Genomic DNA, 23,730 nt, shown 5'->3' on the forward strand with positions numbered 1-23,730 from the left:
CCCTCACCCTAGGGAAAAGTCACCTGCCATTCACCTTATACATACCCCTAATGATTTTGTAAACCTCTGTACGGTCACCTCTGAACCCCCTACACCCCAGTGAAACATTTCCCAGCCTATCCAGCCTCTCCTTATCACTCAAACCCTCCATTCCCAGCAACATCCTGGTAAACCTCTTCTGAACCCCCTCCAGCTTAACCCCCTCCAGGGAGACCAGAACTGGACACAGTACTCCAGAGAGGCGTCGCTAACAACCTCGACCTAACACCCCAATTCCTATATCAAAGGACTAAGCAATGAAGGCAAGCTTGTTAAATGCCTTTGTAACCACCTTGCCTATATATGACGCAAACTTCAAAGAATTATGCGCCTGAACCCCTCGGTCTCTCTGTTTTACGATACTACCCAGGGCGCTACTTTTTATTGTTTTTGTTTGTTTTTTTACCAAAATGCAATACCTCACATTTATCCAAATTAAACTCTATCTGCCACTCTTCAACCCACTGACCCAATTGATCAAGATTTCTTTGTAATCCTATATAACCTCCTTCACTGTCCACTAAAGCATCAATCGTGGTATTGTCCTCAAATTTACTAACCATGTCTCTTATATTCTCATCTAAATCAAATACATAAATGACTAACAAACGTGGACCCAGCGCCAATCCCTGTGGTGTTAGCAGTATGGGAGTGGAAAGGCAACACTTTCTCAAGTTGTTACAATTGGAGATATATAATAGAGGCAACATTTTGGAGGAAAATGCTTTCTGTCCTGCAGACTGCTTGGATACACCTGCTAATAAAATTTAGATCTACCTAGTGGATAGCCTGTATTGCTGTTCATGATGAGGTAGAGGACATTTCATAACAATGGATGGTGGAGAAAACAAGTCATCATTTACAGGAAGTTTGCAAGTGATCTGACATGGGGCAAACAAGTAAGTGGCATCATCTTTTTGATTGTCTCAAGACTAAGATATAGGAGCAGAATTAGGCTATTCAGCCCATTGAGTCTGTTCCGCCTTTCAATCATAGCTGATAGGGTCTTGATTAGTTAGGTGATCAAGAGTTACAGGGAGAAAACTGAAGAATATGCTTGAGAAACCTATCTATCTCTGTCTTAAATACACTCAGTGACTCAGCCTTCACAGTTTTCTGCAGCAATGTGATTCACAATTTCCCCACTCTCTGACTGAAGAAATTCCTCCTCATCACAGTGCTACAGGATTGTCCCTTCGCTCTGAGGCTGTGCCCTTAGATCCTAGTCTCTCCTACTAGTAAAAACATCCTCTCCATGTCCACTCCATTCAGGCCTCTCAATTTTCTGGAAGTTTCAATGAGATACCCCCCTCATCCTTCTAAACTCCATTGAGTACAGACCCAAAGTCCTCAACAGCTCCTCATATGACAAGCTGTTCACTCCCAGGATCATTCTTGTAAACCTCTTCTGGACCTCCCTCCAAGCCCAGTAGATCCTTCTGTCTGAAACTGTGTCCTCAGACCTTATACTCTCCTATCAGTGGAAATGTCTCCAACTCCAATCTTTCCAGGCCTCTGCAAAGGATACTGAAAATCAGGAACTCCACCCCGCCCCCTCGAAACATTTGAGATTGAGGATCAATTCTAAATTAAGATTGATAGAGTTTTGCTTGATGACGGTTTAAAGAATCAAACGATGGAATTCTGTTCCTAAACCTCTCTTTGTCATGTCCGTCCATTAACAGGTTTATTAAATTGATCCCTTCCACCAAGCCATTGATTATCTATGAAGTACAAATTGAAGTCGGCCTGAGGTGACTGACTGATGCATGTCCAAGGTGATTAATGGTTTCTCCTTGCATTTTCTGGGCTAGTAGCATTATAGATTGTCCATCATGCAATGGGATTGTGCTGATTCACATTCCCCGACATTGTAGAATCCCTACAATCACCTAGTCCTCACTGAGGCGCCACCACTGACTCCTCAAGGTCAGGACTAGACCTGATTCTTCAGCCTCAGACACCACCAGGGTAGACTGAGTCACTGGATAATAGAGCAACAATGAATGGCCTTCCTCACATTTTAAGTTCAAACTCCTTCTTCTGGATCGCTGCCACCAGAGGAAATAATTCCTTCCTAATCGCTCGATCAAATTCTTCAATAATCTTAAACACCTTGTTAAATTACTCCTTAATCTTCTAATGTCAAGGAGATGCAGGCTGACTCGCCACAATCCATAATTTAATCATATTAGACTCCAGCTCAACCCAGAAACTATAGTCTTGGAGACAGGGAGGCCTTCATCCCAGATATTGGTTGAGTTTCTCCACTGGCATGGTGCTCAATGGATGAGTAGCTAAGTGCGCATAGTGATACCAGTCTGGATTTATTCAGTGGCTGACAGCAACAAGTGATTTGGTACAAAATCTGTCAATTAAGCCACATCGCTAGTTGACCTTGCAGTGAGACAATGTCCTCCAGACACTGTGAGTCAATTGCTGTTCAAATTCTTGTACTTGACTGTTTTAACCAAGGTGGAGGTGGGTAGAGAGACAATTACATAGCTTCATCATTCAAGTTACACCAGAGCTACACCAAAAGTATTTATATTGACATTACCATAGAAAGCTTGTTTGTAACTTAATCTGCGGTTGAGTGTCATAACCTCTTGGTGTCAATGCAGTGTAATTGGTAACTCTGTATCATTCCCTTTCTTCCCCTGCTAGTACCTTAAACACTGAGGGATGTTAGTCACAGCGCCACAGGAATCCATTGTGGAATCTTTGAACATAGAGATGCTGTGGCACAGCTTCTACTGAATGGCCCTGACTGACCAAGAGACCCTTACAACTTGATGTAAGCATATTGGAAGTTTTGACCACATCTTGAACACTTTCCAGATTGATCAAGTCCTGGAGTGGAACTTGAACCTGGATCAGTGGTTAGCACTGCTGCCTCACAGTGCCAGGGACCCGGGTTTGATTCCACCCTATTAGTCTCCAGCTCAACCCAGAAACTAAAGGCCTGGAGACAGGGAGGCCTTCATCCCAGATGTTGGTTGACTGCCTGTGTGGAGTTTGCGCAGTCTACCTGTGTCTGCGTGGATTTCCTCCCACAGTCCAATGATGGGCAGGTTAGGTGGATTGGCCATACTAAATAGCCCATAGTGTGCAGGGTAGGCGAATTATCCAATGGAAATGCAGAGCTACAGGGATAGGCTGGATCTGGGGGAGATGCTCTTCAGAGGATTGATGTAGATTCAATGGGACAAGTAGCCTGGCTCCATGCTGTAGGGATTCTAGGAATACTATCCATAACTGCTGCCACCCTTCCAATTACATTGTTTGTTTTAGACATCCATTATGATTAAGCTCAGTTATCTCACAATCCTTTAGTCTCCCTTTAGGATTTGGATCCAATTGAAACAACATTTATGAAACATGGACATTTTCAGCATACTAATGAACTTGCACAAGGTTGAACTGGGACTTAACAATTTATCCATTTATTTCCCCCAAAAGATCTGAACAAAAAAAATCTGTCATTGAAAGAATCTGTCACTGAATTTGACAATGATTCTACCCAAGACTCTGAAACGGTCAGTGCAATAATAAAGTGACCATGTAATTAGCTGTTAATGATAATGGACCAGATGGGAATAGAAATAATAACTGGCTCAACTAACCAATGAAACTGATGTCAATTAACGACTAATAGTGCCCATGGTGGAGTTTGGTGATCACCTTTGTCACTACTCAAAGGAGGTTATAGCACAGAGCGTTCGGCTCAGAAAATCAGTGCTTCCAAATTTATTCAGCGTGAAGGACCCAAAGTGAGATGAATACACGCACAGTACAGCCATGTGTACCACGCAGCTCTTCATTAGCATTCCAACAATATCACTACACTGCCGGCATTCACATTGCACATGCAGATCAAGCAGCACTCATTGAGAGGGAATGTTTGGAAAAGTACATTTCACAGTGTCACCGTTAACATTATCACACTACTAAACAAGTAAACACAAGGATAGGTTCACAAGCAATGTGGATCATGCCAATGCACATTAACATCTACAGAAAAGCGGGCTGCAGAGTAATGAAAATAGCATCTTCACACATAACAGCAAGGGAATGTATGAGCATCATAATTGGGAGGAGGTGGAACTATTCCTTGTATTGGCTGAATTACTGCATTGGGATTGAGTGGAAGGGTGTGCAGGAACTAGGAGCCACTCTGTTGTTTCAAACTTCTTTCAGGGGATGAGGGCGCCACTGGCCACCTTGGCATCGATTGCCCATTTTTAATTGACCTGGCAAAGGTGGTGGTGAACTGCCTTCACAAATTACTACAGTCCATGCCTGGTAGGGACAGCCACAGTGCTGCTGGGGAGGGAGGTCCAGGGCTTTCACTCAATGAAACCAAACCTGATATATTTCTAAGCCAGGATGGTGAGCGGCTTGGAGGGGAACTTGCAAGGGGTGGTATTCCCAAGTATCTGCTGCCCTTGTCCTTCTAGATGGAAGTAGCCATGGATTCGGAAGGTGCTGTCTAAGGGGCTTTGCAGTACATCCTAAAGATGGTACACGCTGTTGCTCCCTGGGGGGAGAGATAAACTTCGATTAGATTTTTCACCGTGGCACCAGAATCTTTCAGAGTCAGAGGAGAGACTTCGCTGCAGTAAATGATAAGCAGCTGGAGGGCACTTTAAAAAAAGTCCATATTAAAAAGTAGCCAGGTCATGGCCATTGGTGAAGTGGGTACATGGGGGTTGAGGGGAGTGGTATGCCACTTGATAAAGTATGCCAGCTTGCCACAAAGTGCCCACTTCCACAGCTGAACCTTCTCCCATCATGTTGGTAAATTGGATGCAGTTGGCCTGGTTAGTCCCTTCATAGAATTCCCCACAGTGTGGAAGCTAGTCATTCGGCCCATCACCAACCCTCCAATAAGCACCCCACCCAGAATCACCCATTCCTGCGTTTCCCATGGCTAACCCAACTAGCCTGCAAATCCCTGAACACTATGGGACAATTTCCCATGGCCAATCCACCTAACCAACACATCCCTGAACACTATGGGCAATTTAGAATGGCCAATCCACCCTAATCTGCACATCTTTGGACTGTGGGAGGAAACCAGAGCATTCAGAGGAAACCCACACGAACACCGGGAGAATGTGCAAACTCGACACAGACAGTCGCCTGGGGCTGGAATTGAACCCGGGTCCCTGGCACTGTTAATGACCTTGCCACCTTTGTTAATAAAGCTTTTGATGAGCCTAATGATAAGCGACCAGCCTGGTGAAGGAGGGGTAGCTGTTGCTGGGCCCCCAGCATACATCGGTCAAGAGAGCAGATGGCAGAAGCATGATCACCCACCTTAATGCGCAGGGTCCAGCCACCTCCAACCTTAACCTAGGCAGACCCTGATATCCAGCCTCTATAATAGCACGGTGATCACTTTACATTTTGTTTCATTGAACCACCCCTCAAATCTTCTGCAGCACTAAATAAATTAGTGATTTGCAAATACAAAAGAGTACGGAAGGAGGGTGGGTTTGAATTGAGACGGAATTGGAGAGGGAAGTAATGCATCCGATCCCCATGGTGCCCACCTCTCAGCTTTGAGAGTGTGGATGGGCACAGCGTGCTGTCAACCCAAGGATACTTGCGTGCAACCAAGTAGCCTCAGAAGAGAGGCAGGCAATCAGCGATGACAAACCCTTCCAAGGCCCACTGCCAGGACCTGTTGATGGCCACCTTGGCCAGGCCCAGGAGGTGGTCTCTGACTTGCTCCTCCCTCCCCCACCCCAGACCAAGGTCAAAGATCAGGAGTGTGAGCCTGAAGTGGAACCAAAAGCACAACAAAGTTTTTCTCAAATAATCTAAAACGCCCACAGTCAAAAGATACATGGCCCACAGACTCCATCGCATCACAAAATAAATAGTTTGGCTGACAGTCCGCGAACCACCTTCATCCACAATTGCACGTGACAGCTGCATGCAACACTCTCAGCCCCATATCCCTGATGGAGAGTGGAAGCACTCCTGCAAGCCCTAACACTGGGCAGTTTAATTTTTGCCAGTATTAACTTAGCAGTCTCCGGAGGGACTCCGGTAACCAGCAACACGGGGGCGGGGTCTTCGGTAACCAAGTACCCAGGGGCGGGGACTCCGGTAACCAGCAACCTGGAGCAGAGACGCTGGTGACCAGGGACCCGGGGGCAGGGACTCTGGTAACCAGGACCCGGGGGTGGGGACTCTGGTAACCAGGACCCGGAGCAGGGACACCAGTAACCAGCAACCCAGAGCAGAGGTTCTGGTAACCAGTGACCTGGAGCGTGGACTCCATAACCAGAGACCTAGGGCGGGGATTCTGGTAACCAGTGATCTGGAGCATGAACTCCGGTAACCAGTGACCCGAAGAGGGGACACCACTAACCAGCGACCGGAGCAGGGACACAGGTGTCCCCTCTCTAGGTTGCTGTTTACCGGAGTTCCCGCTCCGGGTCGCAGGTTATGGGAGTCCCTTCTTCGGGTCGCTGGTGACTGGAGACCCTCTCCGGGTCACTGGTTACCGGAGTTCCTGCTCCGGGTCACTGGTTACCGGAGTCCCTGCCCCCGGGTCCCTGGTCACCAGCGTCCCTGTTCCAGGTTGCTGGTTACCGGAGACCCCACCCCCGGGTCACTGGTTACCAGAATCCTGGAGCAGGGACTCCGGTAACCAACGACCCAGAGTAGGGACTCCAGTAACCAGTGACTCAGAGTGTGGACTCCAGTAACCAGTGACTCAGAGCGGGGACTCCAGTAACCAGTGACCTGGAGCAGGGACTCCAGTAACTAGTGACCCGGAGCGGGGATTCCGGTAACTAGTGACCCGGAGCGGGGACTCCAGTAACTAGTGACCCAGAGCGGGGACTCCGGTAACTAGAGACCCGGAGCGGGGACTCCGGTAACTAGTGACCCGGAGCAGGGACTCCAGTAACCAGTGACCTGGAGCAGGGACTCCAGTAACTAGTGACCCAGAGCGGGGACTCCGGTAACTAGTGACCCGGAGCGGGGACTCCGGTAACTAGTGACCCAGAGCAGGGACTCCAGTAACCAGTGACCTGGAGCAGGGACTCCAGTAACTAGTGACCCAGAGCAGGGACTCTGGTAACCAGTGACCTGGAGCGTGGACCCCGGTAACCAGTGACCTGGAGCGGGGACTCCAGTAACTAGTGACCCAGAGCGGGGACTTCGGTAACCAGTGACCCGGAGCGTGGACTCTGGTAACCAGTGACCCGGAGCGTGGACCCTGGTAACCAGTGACCTGGAGCGGGGACTCCAGTAACTAGTGACCCAGAGCGGGGACTCCGGTAACTAGTGACCCGGAGCATGGACTCCGGTAACCAGTGACCCGGAGCGTGGATCCCGGTAACCAGTGACCTGGAGCGGGGACTCCGGTAACCAATGGCCCGGAGTGGGGCTCCGGTAACCAGTGACCTGGACTGGGGACTCCGGTAACCAGTGACCCGGAGCAGGGACTCCAGTAACCAGTGACCTGAACCAGGGAGTCCAGTAACCAGTGACCCGGAGCAGGGACTCCAGTAACCATGACCTGGACTGGGGACTCCAGTAACCAGTGACCCGGAGCAGGGACTCCAGTAACCAGTGACCTGGACCGGGGACTCCAGTAACCAGTAACCCGGAGCGGGGATACCCATGACCAGTAGCCTGAGGCGGGGTCTCCTGTAACCAGTGACCCAGAGTGGGGACTGTGGTAACCACCACCCCCCTGCACTGGTCTGCTGCACAGAATCCTTGGAGAGAGACTGTGATGTTTGCTTTTGTAATTTTCCTTCTTGTTTTTCTGACCCCCCAACAACTGTCTGTAACTACAATGTCACTTTATTTCTTTACCGTCAGTTCTGCTATAAAGCAATGCAAACCCATGTTATAAGAAAATAGTGTACGAACAAATCATATAAACTAATGGGGCCAGAATTGCATTATAACCAATACACACATTAAAAGTTCACGCTTTAGAAATTCACCAATTGCATTATAACAAATTTGCATTAAAGAAACATGTTATAGCAGAACAACCTGTATTTCTTTACTCTGTACCAAGGCACTGTATGTAGTGACTTATAAACTTTTCTCTGTACATGTACTTGTTTGAGTATATGACAATAAAGCTAATTCAATTCAACTCAATCAGGCTTTTATTTAGCTTAATAAAGACAAAATTCATACATCATATAAAAATTGATGACTATTCCCTTGGTTTAAAACTTCTTTCGTGTGTGACACAGCCTCAACCTGTTGTTGTCTTGCACTAAGTGTATCATTCCCCAACGATAATATCTCTGCCGTGGTGTTGCACCAAATTGTAACGTTTCTAATTAAAAAATAATGCATGGCACAGCTTGTAAGGAAACATGTGAAGTATCAGCATTTTGCAAATAGTGTTGGTGCATCGCTCAAACTGATTGTGTGTAGCTTTACATGATCAGAAATGTTAGTGTCTAAATCCAGCATCATTTATCACAGCAAAACAGAAGGTGTTAAACATGGCTGCTTGCCAGTCACATATAGTGAAATATTTACAATTAATTCATCAGAAATTCTCTCCTCCTTTGATTAGCTGCCACAGTCCAATTAGCCATCCAATTAAGCTACTCTAATTAGTACAATTGCTCTTATGCAAATTACATGACTGAGGGACAAGAAGAAATGTTCCCTTAAATGATGCCCTAAAACTAACATTTCAAAAACATTAAAGCTCTGATGAAATTCAGACAGTGAGTGATATTCTTGGGTTTAGGGACTGTTGTGTTTTTGAGTCTTTCCTGTCCTCACTTATACTTTGGATTTTAGGTTGAATCTGGTTTCCAATGGTCGAAAGAGACCTGCAGTGGGTTCAATTCCTCATGAGCTCTGGCTGACAATCAAGAAACCTTTCCAGCAATTGTTTTGTAGAATCATAGAATCCCTACAGTGTGGGCCTACTCCTGGGCCAGGCCAAACTGGCCACAAACAAGTCCAGGCATCGGACTGTAGAGCAGGTCATTATAGCCTATTGCCTGCCCCTCTTCCATGGTTACGTCCATGCCCGGGTGTCCTGGGAGAAGGAACACGTGGTGTCTACCAACACCCTCGAGATTTTCAGGGAGAGCTGGGCACCGCAGGGTTGTGGAGTGCTTTATTCCTTCCTCCGACTCTATTTTGATTTAGTCCCTGCCCTCCCTTTCACTTTTTGATCACATAGCATTGCTCTTTGATGAGAAAGGCACTGCCCCTAGCCACTCTGGTGTTTCCTTTCTTCCTGGTGGTGGAAAATGAATTAAGATTTATGTTGTTTTTTTACTGTGTCTCACACACAAAATGGGTGCTGTGGAAAAAAATAAGCACTTCCGCTGTTCGGTGATAGTGTGGGGGAAAAAAGCATGGAAACAGGCCATTTAGCCCACACCAACCCTCTGACGAGTATCCAAACCAGACCCATTCCTCTACCCTATCATTCTACATTTAACCCTCACTAATGCACCTAACCTACTCATCCCTGAACACAATGGGCAATTTAGCTTGGCCAATTCCCCAAATATCACAGGAAATCCTCTAATCCAGGAGGAAAGAACATCAAAACACAATGCTGACAAAGGGCGTGTAGCAGCTGGGAGAGATTCACTACCTTCCAATCCTGCTGAGACCCAGCAACAAAACTGCTGAAAGTTAAACCTAAACTCCCTGGTTCTGTGGCTGAAAGCTTGACCACACCCATTCAGGCTGCTTCTATTGTTTCAGCTTTTAAAGAGAACACCTAAGGCTACATAAGTTGTTTATCCTCTCGTAGACTGCTCGAAGCCTGTCCCCCAATCTCTGCCTAAAAAAAAAGACAAAATACACCTCTTAAAGCTACAGCATTGTCACAACAGACCATTTTGGATTTCAAAATAAAGCACTTTTCCTTGATCACTACACACACACACACACACTGCAACTCATCAGAGGAAAATCAAATCTCTTTGTTTATTTTGGGCCTGAATTGTTTCATATCTATGTCTTTATAACATGTTACTAACATTTAAAACCTCTTTTTGCCTCTCAACTAAAAAAGTGCCGGTGCATAAAATTACTGCATGCTATTATAGACTAAGCATTTGTTAGGCCTAACACAAAGAGGAATTGCTTTCACAATTTGAAATCATCATGCAAGATGTCCATTAGAAGTATAGAATCTTTACAGTGTGGAAGCGGGCCATTCAGCCCACACCATCCTTCCAAACAGCATCCCACCCCATCCCTGTAACCTTGCATGTCCCATAGCTAACCCACCAAGCCTGTATATCCCTCAACACTACAGGCAATTTAGCATGGCCAACTTACCCAGCATGCACAAATTAGGATAGCAGGAGTAAATTGGAGCACCTGGAGGAAAACCACACAGACACAGGGAGAATGTACAAACTCAACACAAACAGCCACCCAAGGCTGGCATTGAACCCAGGTGCTTGGCGCTGTGAGGCAGCAGTGCTAACCACTCCTGCCACTAACCAGCAGAAATGAAGCTTGTTGCAAAAATGTGACCGTGCTATCTAAACTGAGGAATAAAATTAAATCAATATTTCTTAACAGCACTAATTTCACAAGAGTTCAAATTTTCACAAGAATCAAGGAAATGTTAAAAAATGATTATGGGCTGTGAGGAGGTTGCAGCTTCTGAAATACGTGCAGTGTATATATTAAAGTGATTGAGGGGAAAGTCTATTGTGTTAACAAATCCCAGTCTTTATCAAGTTGTTATATAGGATTCACAGAAGAATGTCACCCATTGGTCACTCTCATTGCACTCAGACTAATGTCTCCTGTTTTAGCATGGTGGTAGATGGCATGGGAGATTCATTCTTGCCCCAGTAATCTACCTGAGAGGGTCATCCAGCTTCTGCAGAAAGCCAGACGCCCCACATACCACGCTGTGACTGAAATATTCTCCCAGAGACCGTACACTAAATCATTCTTGCTGCAGGACCAGTGGTAATGACTCTCACCAGTCCCCTTCGTACTGGGACCACAGGGAGATTTGAGACACCGACAGAGGACATTTTAGGAGCCTGGTATTTCGCTGTGCCTTGTTACATCAATAACTGAAGGGCTGGCTCATTATACGCCTCACTAAATACGCCTCGGTAGGAACCCACCAGGGAGACAGATATGAGAGTCGGTATTTACGTGAATCCCACAGAGCTCTGCCTTGGGATTTATTACTTTGTATTGGATGGAATTGCCGATTACTTTCCTCGATATTCATCCTTGATATTCATCCCTAAGGAATGAGTAATGTTGTATTACTTTACTTCAACAGAACCAATTCTTCATGGATGCAATTCCTCTTTGTGTTAGACCTAACAAATGCTTAGTCTATAATAGCATGCAGTAATTTTATGCACCGGCAATAACTTCTTGTCAACAACTTTCCTAAAATTCCTCTAAGGACTAATTGAACTTAATGCACAGCGCGAGGTTGCATACATGAAAATTTGCTGATACTTCCCTTGTTAATGATGGCCATTATAAAGGCTGTAATATGATCGTGCAGAGGGTCAACTGAGGTGAAACAGAACAAAGAACATTTATGTACTGACCTGATGTGATGTATTTTCTATTTGTTAGCCCATGGAACGCATACCACAGATACTGGGTTTTTTTTGAGAGAGATGTGGGCGGCACGGTGGCACAGTGGTTAGCACTGCTGCCTCACAGCGCCAGAGACCCGGGGGCGGTGTGGACTTGTTGGGCCGAAGGGCCTGTTTCCACGCTGTAAGTAATCTAATCTAATGTCTTAACGTTTATTAACAACACTAACTATATATGATATCTTAGACTTGCACATACACACTAGGTGCTATGCTTACTTTTGATATCTGTCCATTAGATATGTAGGAATATAGAAGAGAGGAGTAGATATAGGCCATTTGGCCCTTCAAGACTACTCCACTAGTCAATATGATCGTGGTTGATCATCAAACTCAGTCTCTTTTTCCACTTCGTCTCCAAACCCTTTGATTCCTTTAGGCCTAAGAATTATATCTAACACCTTCTTGAAAACAGCCAGTGTTGTGGCCAATCAGCCCATGGTTTAAAAAGGCTATCCCAGTTAATCCCATTTCCCTGCTCTTTCCCCACAGCCCCGTGATTACTTATCCAATTCCTTTTCAAAGTATAATTCACTCGATTTTCACTACCCTGTCAGTCACTACTGATCACAGCAATTTGCTGAGTAAGTTCCTTTGCCTCATATAGTATCTGTTTTTCTTATTGTCCATTTTAAAATCTATCTCCTTGATTACTGACTTTTGTGTCTCAATATACAACCCTCCTCACTGACTCTAGCTGCACTGTTGATGATTCTGAACATAGAATCCCTACAGTGTGGAAACAGCCCCTTCAGCCCAACAAGTCCACACCAGCCCTCCGATCAGTAACCCACTCAAGCCCATTCCTCTACCCTATTACTCTACATTTCCCCCTGACTAATACACCCTTGAGCACGATGGGCAATTTAGCACAGCCAATTCACCTGACCTGCACATCTTTGGATTGTTGGAGGAAACTGGAGGAAACCCGCACAGACATGGGGAGAATGTGCAAACTCCACACAGACAGTCACCTGAGGCGAGAATCGAGCCCTGTGTGAGGAAGCAGTGCTAACCACTGAGCCACCATGCCACCTGCATCAAATCTTCTCATAACCTTCCTTGCTCTCAGGAGAACAGTCAGCTTCTTAACTGAAGCCACAGGCTACATTGAGTATTCGTGACATGGGAGCCTCTGAGATACTTTGTCCCTTCAATGGAGGGAGCTTCATCTATCACGCTGCTAGTTCTTGTCTTTCCCTGAGCTTTAGGGAATGTAATAACAAATCTGCTTCCTCATGAGTTGTTGGCTACTCAGTTGGTCATTCCACCGGTGGGAGCTGTACCTTCTGCTGCCAAGGCCCAGTAAGCTGCACACGGTCAGCAAGGAGAGATCCCATTTACAGTGAGACACAGCCCCAAGTGAGTATGTAGTTTGGGGAATTCAGAGGCAGTGTGGGAATTTGGTGCAGAGGGGAAGAGGTTCTTTATTGTTTGCTTTTCTCAGCTCATAGTTTAGAATTTAGAATCCCTACAGTGTGGAAATAGGCCATTTTGGCCCAACTAGTCCACACCGACCCTCTGAAGAGTATCCCCTTCCCTATTACTCTACATTTACCTCTGACTAATGCACCTAATCTACACATTCCTGAACGCTGTGGGCAATTTAGCATGGCCAATTCACCCTGACCTGCACATCTTTGGATTGTGGGAGGAAACTGGAGCACCCAGTGGAAGCCCACGCAGACACGGGGAGAATGTGCAAACTCCACACAGACAGTCACCCAAGGCTGGAATCAAACCCGGGTCCCTGGTGCTGTGAGGCAGCAGTGCTAATCACTGAGGCATCATGCTGCCCTCCATTTGTAAGGTTCTTTTGAACAGAATAAACTGAAGCCCAGGATCAAGGCCCAGCACAAAAAATGATATCACAGGCAAACCGTAAGTCTATTGGTTGGTGACAGCTGCTAATTTGGCCATCTATTACAGGTTGCTTTCAGATTGAATGCAAATAGAAATATTTACAGGATATAAACTAAACATTTAGTATGGAATTTTTATAAAGCAGTTAAGAACTAAGCAATTAAAATAAAGGTGCCACATCAAGCAATGTATTGTAGCAGCATGATATGGATGCTAGTGGATCCCATTAAAGTCCCCTCTGAACAAAGTTGCCATGTGAGTACGAAATGAAAGTAAATCAGTAGTAAGAAGCGATATTGAGTCAGAAGGCGTAGTTTCTGTGTGGACAGAGTTGAAGAAGCTAAAAGGAGAAAAGATCTGGATGGGAGTTGTGCACAGGCCACCAAGCAGCAGTCAAGATGTGGGGGAGAAGATAAATTGGGAGATAGAAAAGGCATGTAAGGAAACCACTATTACAATAGCCATTGGGGACTCCAATAGGCAGGTGGACTGGGAAAGTCAGGTGGGTAGCAGACCACAAGAAAACAAATTTGTGGAGTATCTTCAAGATGGTTTTTGGAGCAGCTTATGGTAGAGCCCACTAGGGAACATGCAATTCTGGATTTGGTGACGTGTCTGTGAGGCAGATCTGATTAAGGAGCTTAAGGTGAGTGAACCCCTAGAGAGGGAGTGACCATAATATGATTGAATTCACCTTGCAGTTTGAGGGAGAAGCTTGAATTAGATGCAAAGGCCTTACAACTGAGTGAAGGTAACTACAGAGACAGGAGGGAGGAGCTGGCCAGAATTGACGGGAAGGTGAACCTAGCAGAGAAGATGGTGGAACAACAATGGCAGGAGTTTCTGGGGGTAATTCAGAAGGCCCAGCAGAAATTCATACCAAGGAAGAAGAAACAGACTGAGGGGAGGATGAAGCAACCAAGGCTGACAAAGGGAGTCAGGGACAGCATCAAAACAAAAGAAAAAGCACACAATGCAGTGAAGATTCATGGGAAACCAAAGAATTGGAAAGCCTTTAAAAACCAGCAGAGAACAAATTTGGATACTGAACTGGCTCAAAGGTGGAAGCCAGAGGGTGGTGGTGGAGGGTTGTTTTTCAGACTGGAGGCCTGTGACCAGTGGAGTGCCACAAGGATCGATGCTGGGCCCACTACTTTTCATCATTTTATATAAATGATTTGGATGTGAGCTTAAGAGGTATAGTTAGTAAGTTTGCAGATGACACGGAAATTGGAGGTGTAGTAGACAGCAAAGAAGGATGCAACAGGATGTTGATCAGATGAGCCAATAGGCTGAGGAGTGGCAGATAGAGTTTCATTTAGATAAATGCAAGGTATTGCATTTTGGGAAAACAAATCTTAGCAGGACTTATACACTTAATGGTAAGGTCCTAGGGAGTGTTGCTGAACAGAGACCTTGGAGTCCAGGTTCATAGCTCCTTGAAAGTAGAGTCACAGGTAGATAGGATAGTGAAGAAGACATTTGATATGCTTTCCTTTATTGGTCAGAGTATTGAGTACTGGAGTTGGGAGGTCATGTTGCAGCTGTACAGGACATTGGTTAGGCCACTTTTGGAATATTGTGTGCAATTCTGGTCTCCTTCCTATCAGAAGGATGTTGTGAAACTTGAAAGGGTTCAGAAAAGATTTACAAGGATATTGCCAGGTTTGGAGGATTTGAGGTATATGGAGAGGTTGAATAGGCTCGGGCTGTTTTCCCTGGAGCATTGAAGGCTGAGGGGCGACCTTATAGAGGTTTATAAAATCATGAGGGACATGGATAGGGTAAATAGACAAGGTAGTTTCCCTGGGGTTGGGGAGTCCAGAGGTAGAGGACATACGGTTAGGGAGAGAGGGGAAAGATTTAAAGAGACCTAAGGGGCAACTTTTTCACACAGAGGGTGGTACAAGTGTGGAATGGCCTGCCAGAGGAAGTGGTGGACGCTGATACAATTGTAACATTTAAGAGGCAGCTGAATGGGTATATGAATAGGAAGGGTTTGGAGGGATATGGTCCAGGTGCTGGCTGGTGGGACTAGATTGGGTTGGGATATCTGGTCAACATGGATGAGTTGGACCAAAGGGTCTATTTCTGTGCTGTATATCTCTATGACTTAGAAGTTTTGAGAAGATTTGTAGCTCAGGTTGAGGTTTTGGATGTAGGTTTGCTCACTGAGCTGAAAGGTTCATTTCCAGACATTTTGTTATCCTACTAGGTAACATCTTCAGTGGACCTCAGGCATAGCAATGCTGAAATTTCCTGCTTTCTGTTTATATGTTTAGGTTTCTTTGGGTTGGTCTTTTTATACATCACTGTATAAGAAGGGAGGGAGACAGAAGACAGAAAATGATAGGCCAGCTAGCTTGACCTTAGCCATTGATAAGATTTTAGAGTCTATTGTTAAGGATGGGGTTGCAGAGTACTTGGTAAAATAAGGCTCAATTAGAACAGTTTCATCAAGGAAAAGCCATGCCTGACAAATCTGTTAGAATTCTTTGAGGAGGTAATGAGCAAATTACAGAATCATACAGTCAGACAGCACAGAAATAGACCCTTCGGTCCAACCAGTCCATGCCAAACATAATCCCAAACTAAACTAGTTCCACCTGCCTACGTTTGGCCCATGTCTCTCCAAACATTTCTTATTCATGTACTCATCTGAATGTCTTTTAAATGTTGTAACTGTACCCACATCTATCACTCCCTCTGGAAGTTCATTCATCACACAAACTACTCTCTGTGTAAAAATATTGCTCCTCCTGTCTTTTTTACAAATTTCTCCTCTCACCTTAAAAATATGCCACTAGTCTTGAAATATCCCACCCTCGGGAAAAGACACCTGCCGCTCACCTTATCTATATCCCACATGATTTTATAAACGTCTATAAGGTCACCCCTCAACATCCTCCACTCCAGGGAAACAAGTTCCAGCTTATCCAGTCTCTCCTATAACTCAAACCCTCCATTCCTGGTGACATCCTGGTAAAATCTCTTTTGAATCCTCTCCAGTTTAATAATATCCTTTCTACAACAGGGTGATCAGAACTGGACACTGTACTTTTACAAGATGATTAGGGGTTTAGATAGGGTTGACCATGAGAACCTTTTTCCACGTATGGAGTCAGCTATTACGAGGGGCATAGCTTTAAATTAAGGGGAGGTAGGTATAGGACAGATGTTAGGGGTAGGTTCTTTACTCAGCGAGTCGTGAGTTCATGGAATGCCCTGCCAGTAGCAGTGGATGGACACTCCCTCTTTATGGGCATTTAAGCGGGCATTGGATAGGCATATGGAGGATAGTGGGCTAGTGTAGGTTAGGTGGGCTTGGATCGGCTCAACATCGAGGGCCAAAGGGCCTGTACTGTGCTGTATTCTTCTATGTTCTATTTTCTATGTTCTAAGAGGCTTCACCAACATCCTGTACAACCTCAACATGCCATTCCAACTCCTCTCCTCAAAGGTCTGAGCAATGAAGGCAAGCATACTAAACGCCGCCTTAACCACCCTGTATATACGTAATGCAAACTTCAAAGAATTATACAGCTGAACCTCTAGGTCCCACTGTTCTACAACACTGCCCTAGACCCTATTTTTAATTGTATAAGTCTTCTCTTTGTTTGTTTTACCAAAATGCAATATCTTGCATTTATCTAAATTAAATACCATTTGCCTCTTTTCAGCCAAGTTAGACAAAGTATGTTAAGTTAGACAATTCAGACAAAGGGGGGGGGCAGTGAACATGATCTATTTGGATTTCCAGAAGGCCCTTGACAAGGTGCTGCACAGGAAGCTGCTAAATAAGATAAGAGACCATGGCGTTAGAGGCAAGGCATGGCATGGATAGAGGATTGGCTGACTGGGCGAAGGCAGGGCGTCAGGATAAAAGGTCCTTTTCAGGATGGCAACTGGTGACTACAGGAGTTCTGCAGGGGTCTGTGTTGGGACCACAACCATTCATATTATACATGAACAATCTGGGTGAAGCAACTAAGGGTATTGTTGCTAAGTTTGCAGGTGACACAAAGATAGGTGGAGGGACAGGTAGTGTTGAGGAAGGGTGGAGGTTGCAGAAGGACTTAGACAGGCTGGGGGAGTGGGCAAAGAAATGGCAGATGGAATACAATGTGGAAAGGTTTGAAGTTATCGACTTTGGTAGGAAGAACAGGGGCATTCTTCAAAATGGAGAAAGGCTTCAGAAATCTGAAGCACAATGGGACTCAGGAGTCCTAGCTCAGGATTCTCTTCAGATTAACATATAGATTCAGTAGACGGCTATGAAAGCAAATACAACATTAGCATTCATTTTGAGTGGGCTACAAGAGCGGAAATGTACTGTGGAGGCTGTATATGGCTGTGGTCAGACTGCATTTGGAATATTGTGTGCAGTTTTGGACCCCGTATCTAAGGAAGCATATGCTGGCTATGGAGGGGGTCAAGAAGATATTTAAGAGAAAAATCCCAGTGATGAAGAACTTGTCACATGAGGAGTGGATGAGGATCTGGGTCTGTACTCAAAAGAGTGTAGAAGGTTGAGGATGGATATAGAACATAGAACATAAAACAGTTCAGCGCAGAACAGGCCCTTCGGCCCTCAATGTTGCACCGACCTGTGAACTATTCTCAGCTCGTCCCCATATACTATCCCATCATTATCCATGTGCTTATCCAAGGATTGTTTAAATCTCCCTAACGTGGCTAATGATTGAAACTCACGGAATACCGAGACACCTGGATAGAGTCGAAGTGGATATTTCCTCCAGTAGGGGAGACCAGAACCCAAGGGCACAGAGTAAAAGAAATACCCTTTAGAAGTGAGATAAGGAGAAATTTCAGCAGCCAGAACTTGGTTAATTTGTAGAACCCATTGTCATAGACAGCTGTGGAGGTCAAGTCATTGAGTGTATTTACTTAGTTACTTTCCCTGTTACCATCATCTGGGCAGAAGCTAACCCATAGGCAAAGACAGATATACACTATTCATTTGTCACCTCAGCCCTGCCTTTTGGTTCTATGTGTAAATCCCTATTTTAGTTCCTAATCAGCCCTACTCCTCCTTTCACCAGAACTCTATTACTGATATGCTCATTGTGGACTTTGGGATTCCCCTTTGTTATCACTGTCTGTGTTTTATCATGATCTCTCTTTGCTTCTCTTATGTCCTTTGTTGTCTCATCCCAAAACCTTCAGTTTTCCTTCTGGTTCTCAATTATATTTCCAACCTGACACCTGTCACATTTTTTCTTCTCTGTTTTAGTTTCTATCTCCACTGTCATCCAGCGAGCTCTGGATTTCTATATCCTACCCTTTTCCTCTTGAGTGAATGTACCTTGACTCTGCATGAAATATCTCCAATTTGAAGGGAGCCCATTGCTTAGCGACTGGTTTTCCCAGTAAACTTTGATTCCAGTCTTTCCAACTCAGTTCTAATCTTGTCGTCAGCTCTCCACCATCTCATTTTTACTTTGGATTGACCATTGCTATTTTCCACCTTGTGTCTTTGGATGCAATAAGCACTGACCCTTCAAATATTCCCCCACTGTCATTTGATCCAATTTTCCCACTTTATTTTGAAGAACCAGGAATAGCAGCACCTCCTTTCATATCCAACTGTTCCCTGATTATAACTGCTCTATAAAGTTTCAGGTTTCTGCACTTTGACTGGTTGCTGGTCTACACTGAGTCTTGTAATTACTCCCTTCCTATTCCTCCGCTCCAGCTAAATTGATTCTCTCCTTGAACACTTGGCAATGCTCTCCAAACTGCACCCTCTCTCTGGTTTGTCCTTCCCTATCTTTTTTATCCTTGTAAGCTGGAATATTGGACACCCTGTTGAGAGTGTGCTGCTGGAAAAGCACAGCAGGTCAGGCAGCATCTGAGGAGCAGGAAAATCGATGTTTCGGGCTGGAGCTCCATTCATTCCTGATGAAGGGCTCCAGCTCAAAACGTCGATTTTCCTGCTCCTCGAATGCTGCCTGACCTGCTGTGCTTTTCCTGCAAAACACTCTCAACTCTGATCTCCAGCATCTGCAGACCTCACTGTCTCCTATATTGGACACCTATCCCGCCCTTCCTCACCATTCATTATCAGAACATTCTAATCCCACTTGGCAATCTGTACCATTCCTGATGAAGGGCTTTTGCCTGAAACGTCTATTTTCCTGCTCCTCAGATGCTGCCTGACCTGCTGTGCTTTTCCAACACCACACTAATCTTGGTTCTAATCTCCAGCATCTGCAGTACCCACTTCCATCTAATATGTAACTACAGCATCCTCAGTTGTGTTAATTTTGCTCCATACATTCCATGTAACCTAGACTTAGGCTTCATTACTTTCCCACTTCATCCACCTACTCTATTTTAGGACCATCTGCCTCTCTCAACATTTTGTGAATCCTGGGATTACTTGCCAATATTCTCTCCTAGTTCCCACATTCCCACTGAGTTAGTTTAAATCCTTCCCAAAGGCACAAGCAAAGTGCTCCATAAGGAATTAAATCCCAACTCTGCTCAGACGTAACCCATCTGGCTTGAAGTCTGATAATGCTCTGTGAAGGGGTCTTGGGATGTTTACTATGTTGAGAATGCAATATAAATGCAAATTGCTGTTTGCAATTTCACCAGGTTATATTCAATTTCCGAATCCAAGTTATTGAGCGCAACTAGAAATCATGGTGAACCTGTAATATTGAGAATTATCAGACACTGCTGCAGGGATATTGGAAAATAAACTATTTGTACATCCTTTGGAATATTTAGTTTGCCAGAAGGAACACATGGTCAAATAGGTATTGGGAGATATACACCATTTGCCACGGCATGTTACAGATCAAGTGTGCCACATGAAAGACTCCTGGAGTGACCATCTAGGGGTTCAAAATGCTTTGAAGTAAAAGTTCAGTCAGATCTTCCCTGATGTAATATTCTGCCAGCCAGCTCTCTGCCTTTTTGGTCTTTGCTCTGCAGGTCCTCATCTCTGTATGGAATCTGTGTTTACACAGGCCACAACTGCAGAGCAAGCCTATCCTTCAGGAATGCTCTGCTGTTGCTACGGACGCAGCTAGGTCAAGATTCTGGGAAGTCGTCAAGGCCGCTTGCACTGAGACCTGAACAATACTTGCTGTAATGACAAATACATCTTCATTTCACTTCAGTGGCGCCCAGTGTAGGCTGGAGTAAGGGAAGATCTCAGTCACAATTTTTAAATCGTTATTTTACTGAGCAGAAGGTGTGGGTCAATTAATAAGACTTTTTGAACTAATATCCAGTCTATAGTTATTGATTAACCATCCAAGATAGGAGCAGCATGATTCAAAAACCATGATTCGGGATGTGACAACTTAAAGCATGAAACATGTCCCTTTCAGAATGAGGCCCACAGTTCCTGTTGATTTTGGAAAAGCCCCCTGTCATAAGATGAACTACTTTATATTTTTATAATCGATCATCCTGTTAAATTTCCATTGGAACTCTCTCCTCTCATGTCAGAATCTCCATTGTATTTTTTTATTTTCAAATTCTCATCCAATTTCAAGATTATCCCATTCAGTCACTGCTAATGAATGACAATAACTAAAACTAGAAATTAAAGTCATATAGCATTTTTGAGTAATAAGAGTATCCCATGGTGCTTCATGGGAGTGTTAGTGTAGAACATTTGAGTGACATGGCAATATTATTGCCAATTGTTTTAATTCATGTGATGAGAGTTTTGCTGGCTAGGCCAGCATTATTGCTCATCCCTAATTGTCAAGAGTCAACCACATCACTGTGGGTCTGGAGTCAAGTAGGGGTGGCACAGTGGCTCAGTGGTTAGCACTGCTGCCTCACAGCCCTAGGGACCCAGGTTCGATTCCAGCCTCAGGCGACTGACCATGTGGAGTTTGCACATTCTCCCCGCGTCCGCATAGGTTTCCTCACCATGCTCAGAGAGGTAGGCCTCAAAGATAAATTATCTTGAAGGAGAAAAGCAATTTAGAGAGCTGGAGAGGTTTGAGCAGGGAACTCCAAAGTTTATGGTCCTGCCAGTTGAAGGTACACCTACTACTGTAAGGGCTATAAAAATGGGAAGTTGAAGCAACACAGAGATCTCAGGGGTTTGTGGGGCAATGGATTACAGCAGTAGTGAGGACGAGCCCACAGTGGGATTTGAATATAAGGGTAAGAACTTTCAAACTGAAGGCCTTCCAAGCCAATATAAGTCAGTAAGTACTGGAGGTGATTGGCCAATGGAAGGTAATGTACATACACCAAAACTTAAGTGCAGGAGCATTGAGATTCCTTCACCTTAAAGCAGAGTGACACCTTAAAGCAGAACTTCCAAGGTTTGATTTCCTCAAATCGCTGTTTTGGGAGCGTTGCACATATGTGCACTACCGAAACCATCAACCTGAATTGTATCACCTGAACGTGGCTGATGACAGAATGGCTGCACAGTGCTATCAGGGCTGGAGTACCTGGCACAGTCATGTGTGGCATGGAGAGAGCACAGAAGGTCAAGGCCTTCCATGTAATAGCAAGCTGCTTCTTCCATTCCAATGTGGCGTTCTTGTCGGTAAATGATGTTAATGGAGTGTTGGGTGGCAAGACATCAAATAAGTTTGCACTTTGCACTGATAGAGATGCAACAGTAAATTATAAGACTTGGAATAAATGCCCAATGCTATAAAGCTAGGGGGAAGTAAGGGGGATCTCGATGTGAAAGTTGTTACATGGTCAGCATTGAGAATGATTCAATGACTAGACTTTTCTTCCCATTTGGCCAAGTCTGGGTCCAAGTCTCAACATATTTCATGTAATGCTAATCTTACAAACCAGAAATGTGATTTGATTTGATTTATTGTTGTCACATGTACCTAAGTACAGTGAGCAGTGCAGGCCGGTCATAGCAAACAAAGACATGCAGATCATAGGGTGCTTAGACAGAGCAAGACACAAGGTTACACTGCACAGGAGGTGCACAAAGCAAGATCAACATGAATTTTGAAATTAGAGATGTCCATTCAGCAGTCTAATAATAGCAGGTAACATCGAGCTGCTCTTGAATCTGTCAGTGCGTGTGTTCAAACAAGAGGTTGGAAGAGAGTATAACTGGGGTGGGATATTGGCTGCTTTTCCATGACAACAAGAAGTGTAGATGGAGTCAATGGATGGAAGGTTGGCTTGTGTGATGGACTGGGCTGTGCACACACCTTCTGTAATTTGTTCCTGTCCTGGGCAGAGCAGTTGCCATACCTGGCCGTTATGCACTCAGATAGAATGCTTTCTATGGTACATCCGTAAACATTGATGAGGGTCCTTATGAACATGTCTAATTTCCCAAGCCTCCTGAGGAAGAAGAGATGCTGTTGAGCCTTCTTGTCCATCACATCTACATGGGAGGGCCAGGACAGGTTGTTGGGGATCGTCACTCCTCGGAACTTGACACTCTCGATCTTCTCCACCTCAGCTCCACTGAAATTCATCAACTTCATTAAAGTTATTTCATGGAGCTTTCTCCTGGATTCGTCTGCGTGTGTTGATTTCACCTGTACCAAACAGACCCTCGAAGAGATTGCAACAGTGAAAGCATGAATGGACTAAAATGGCAATGTCATTGGAATCTTTACTGATTAGCAAATCCTTCATTAATGCCTTCTCGAGATCAAGCTATAAGAGCAATCTGATATTGAATGGGCTTCAGCTTTCACATTTTACTGGCGTTCTTACATGTTTAAAATATTTTGAGACCCCTGTAGTTTGCATTCCTAGCTTGTTTACAGATTGAGTTAAATTGTCATCAACAGAATGCAGAAAATGAATGTTTCAGAAGTCAGCATCTACTCTTACACACCAACAGACCAGAGTAAACACAATCCAGAGTAACACAACTGCAGTTTACTCAACTCTTTAGCACGTGATCCAGATGGACATTTCAGCACAATCCTCAGTGTGTGCAATATTGTTGGAGATGCCGTGCTTGGCTGAGATTCTACCTAAAGGTTCAAGTTTATGTCAAATGGCTTACACAGAGCAGAAATCTCCGATCCACAAATCACTTAGACAAAATCAGAAAGAAATTAGCTGCTCCTCTCCTTCATGAGGCTGTTGTGGGACAAGCCCATTGCAGGCAAGGGTAGTCAGGGTTTATTACTCATCTCTAGTTGCCTTTAAATTGATCAATTTCCGAGGGCAATTAAGAATCAAGCACATTGCTGTGGGTCTGGAGTCA

The sequence above is a fragment of the Chiloscyllium plagiosum genome, chromosome 40 (assembly GCF_004010195.1).
Source record: "Chiloscyllium plagiosum isolate BGI_BamShark_2017 chromosome 40, ASM401019v2, whole genome shotgun sequence".
NCBI classification, from domain to species: domain Eukaryota; kingdom Metazoa; phylum Chordata; class Chondrichthyes; order Orectolobiformes; family Hemiscylliidae; genus Chiloscyllium; species Chiloscyllium plagiosum.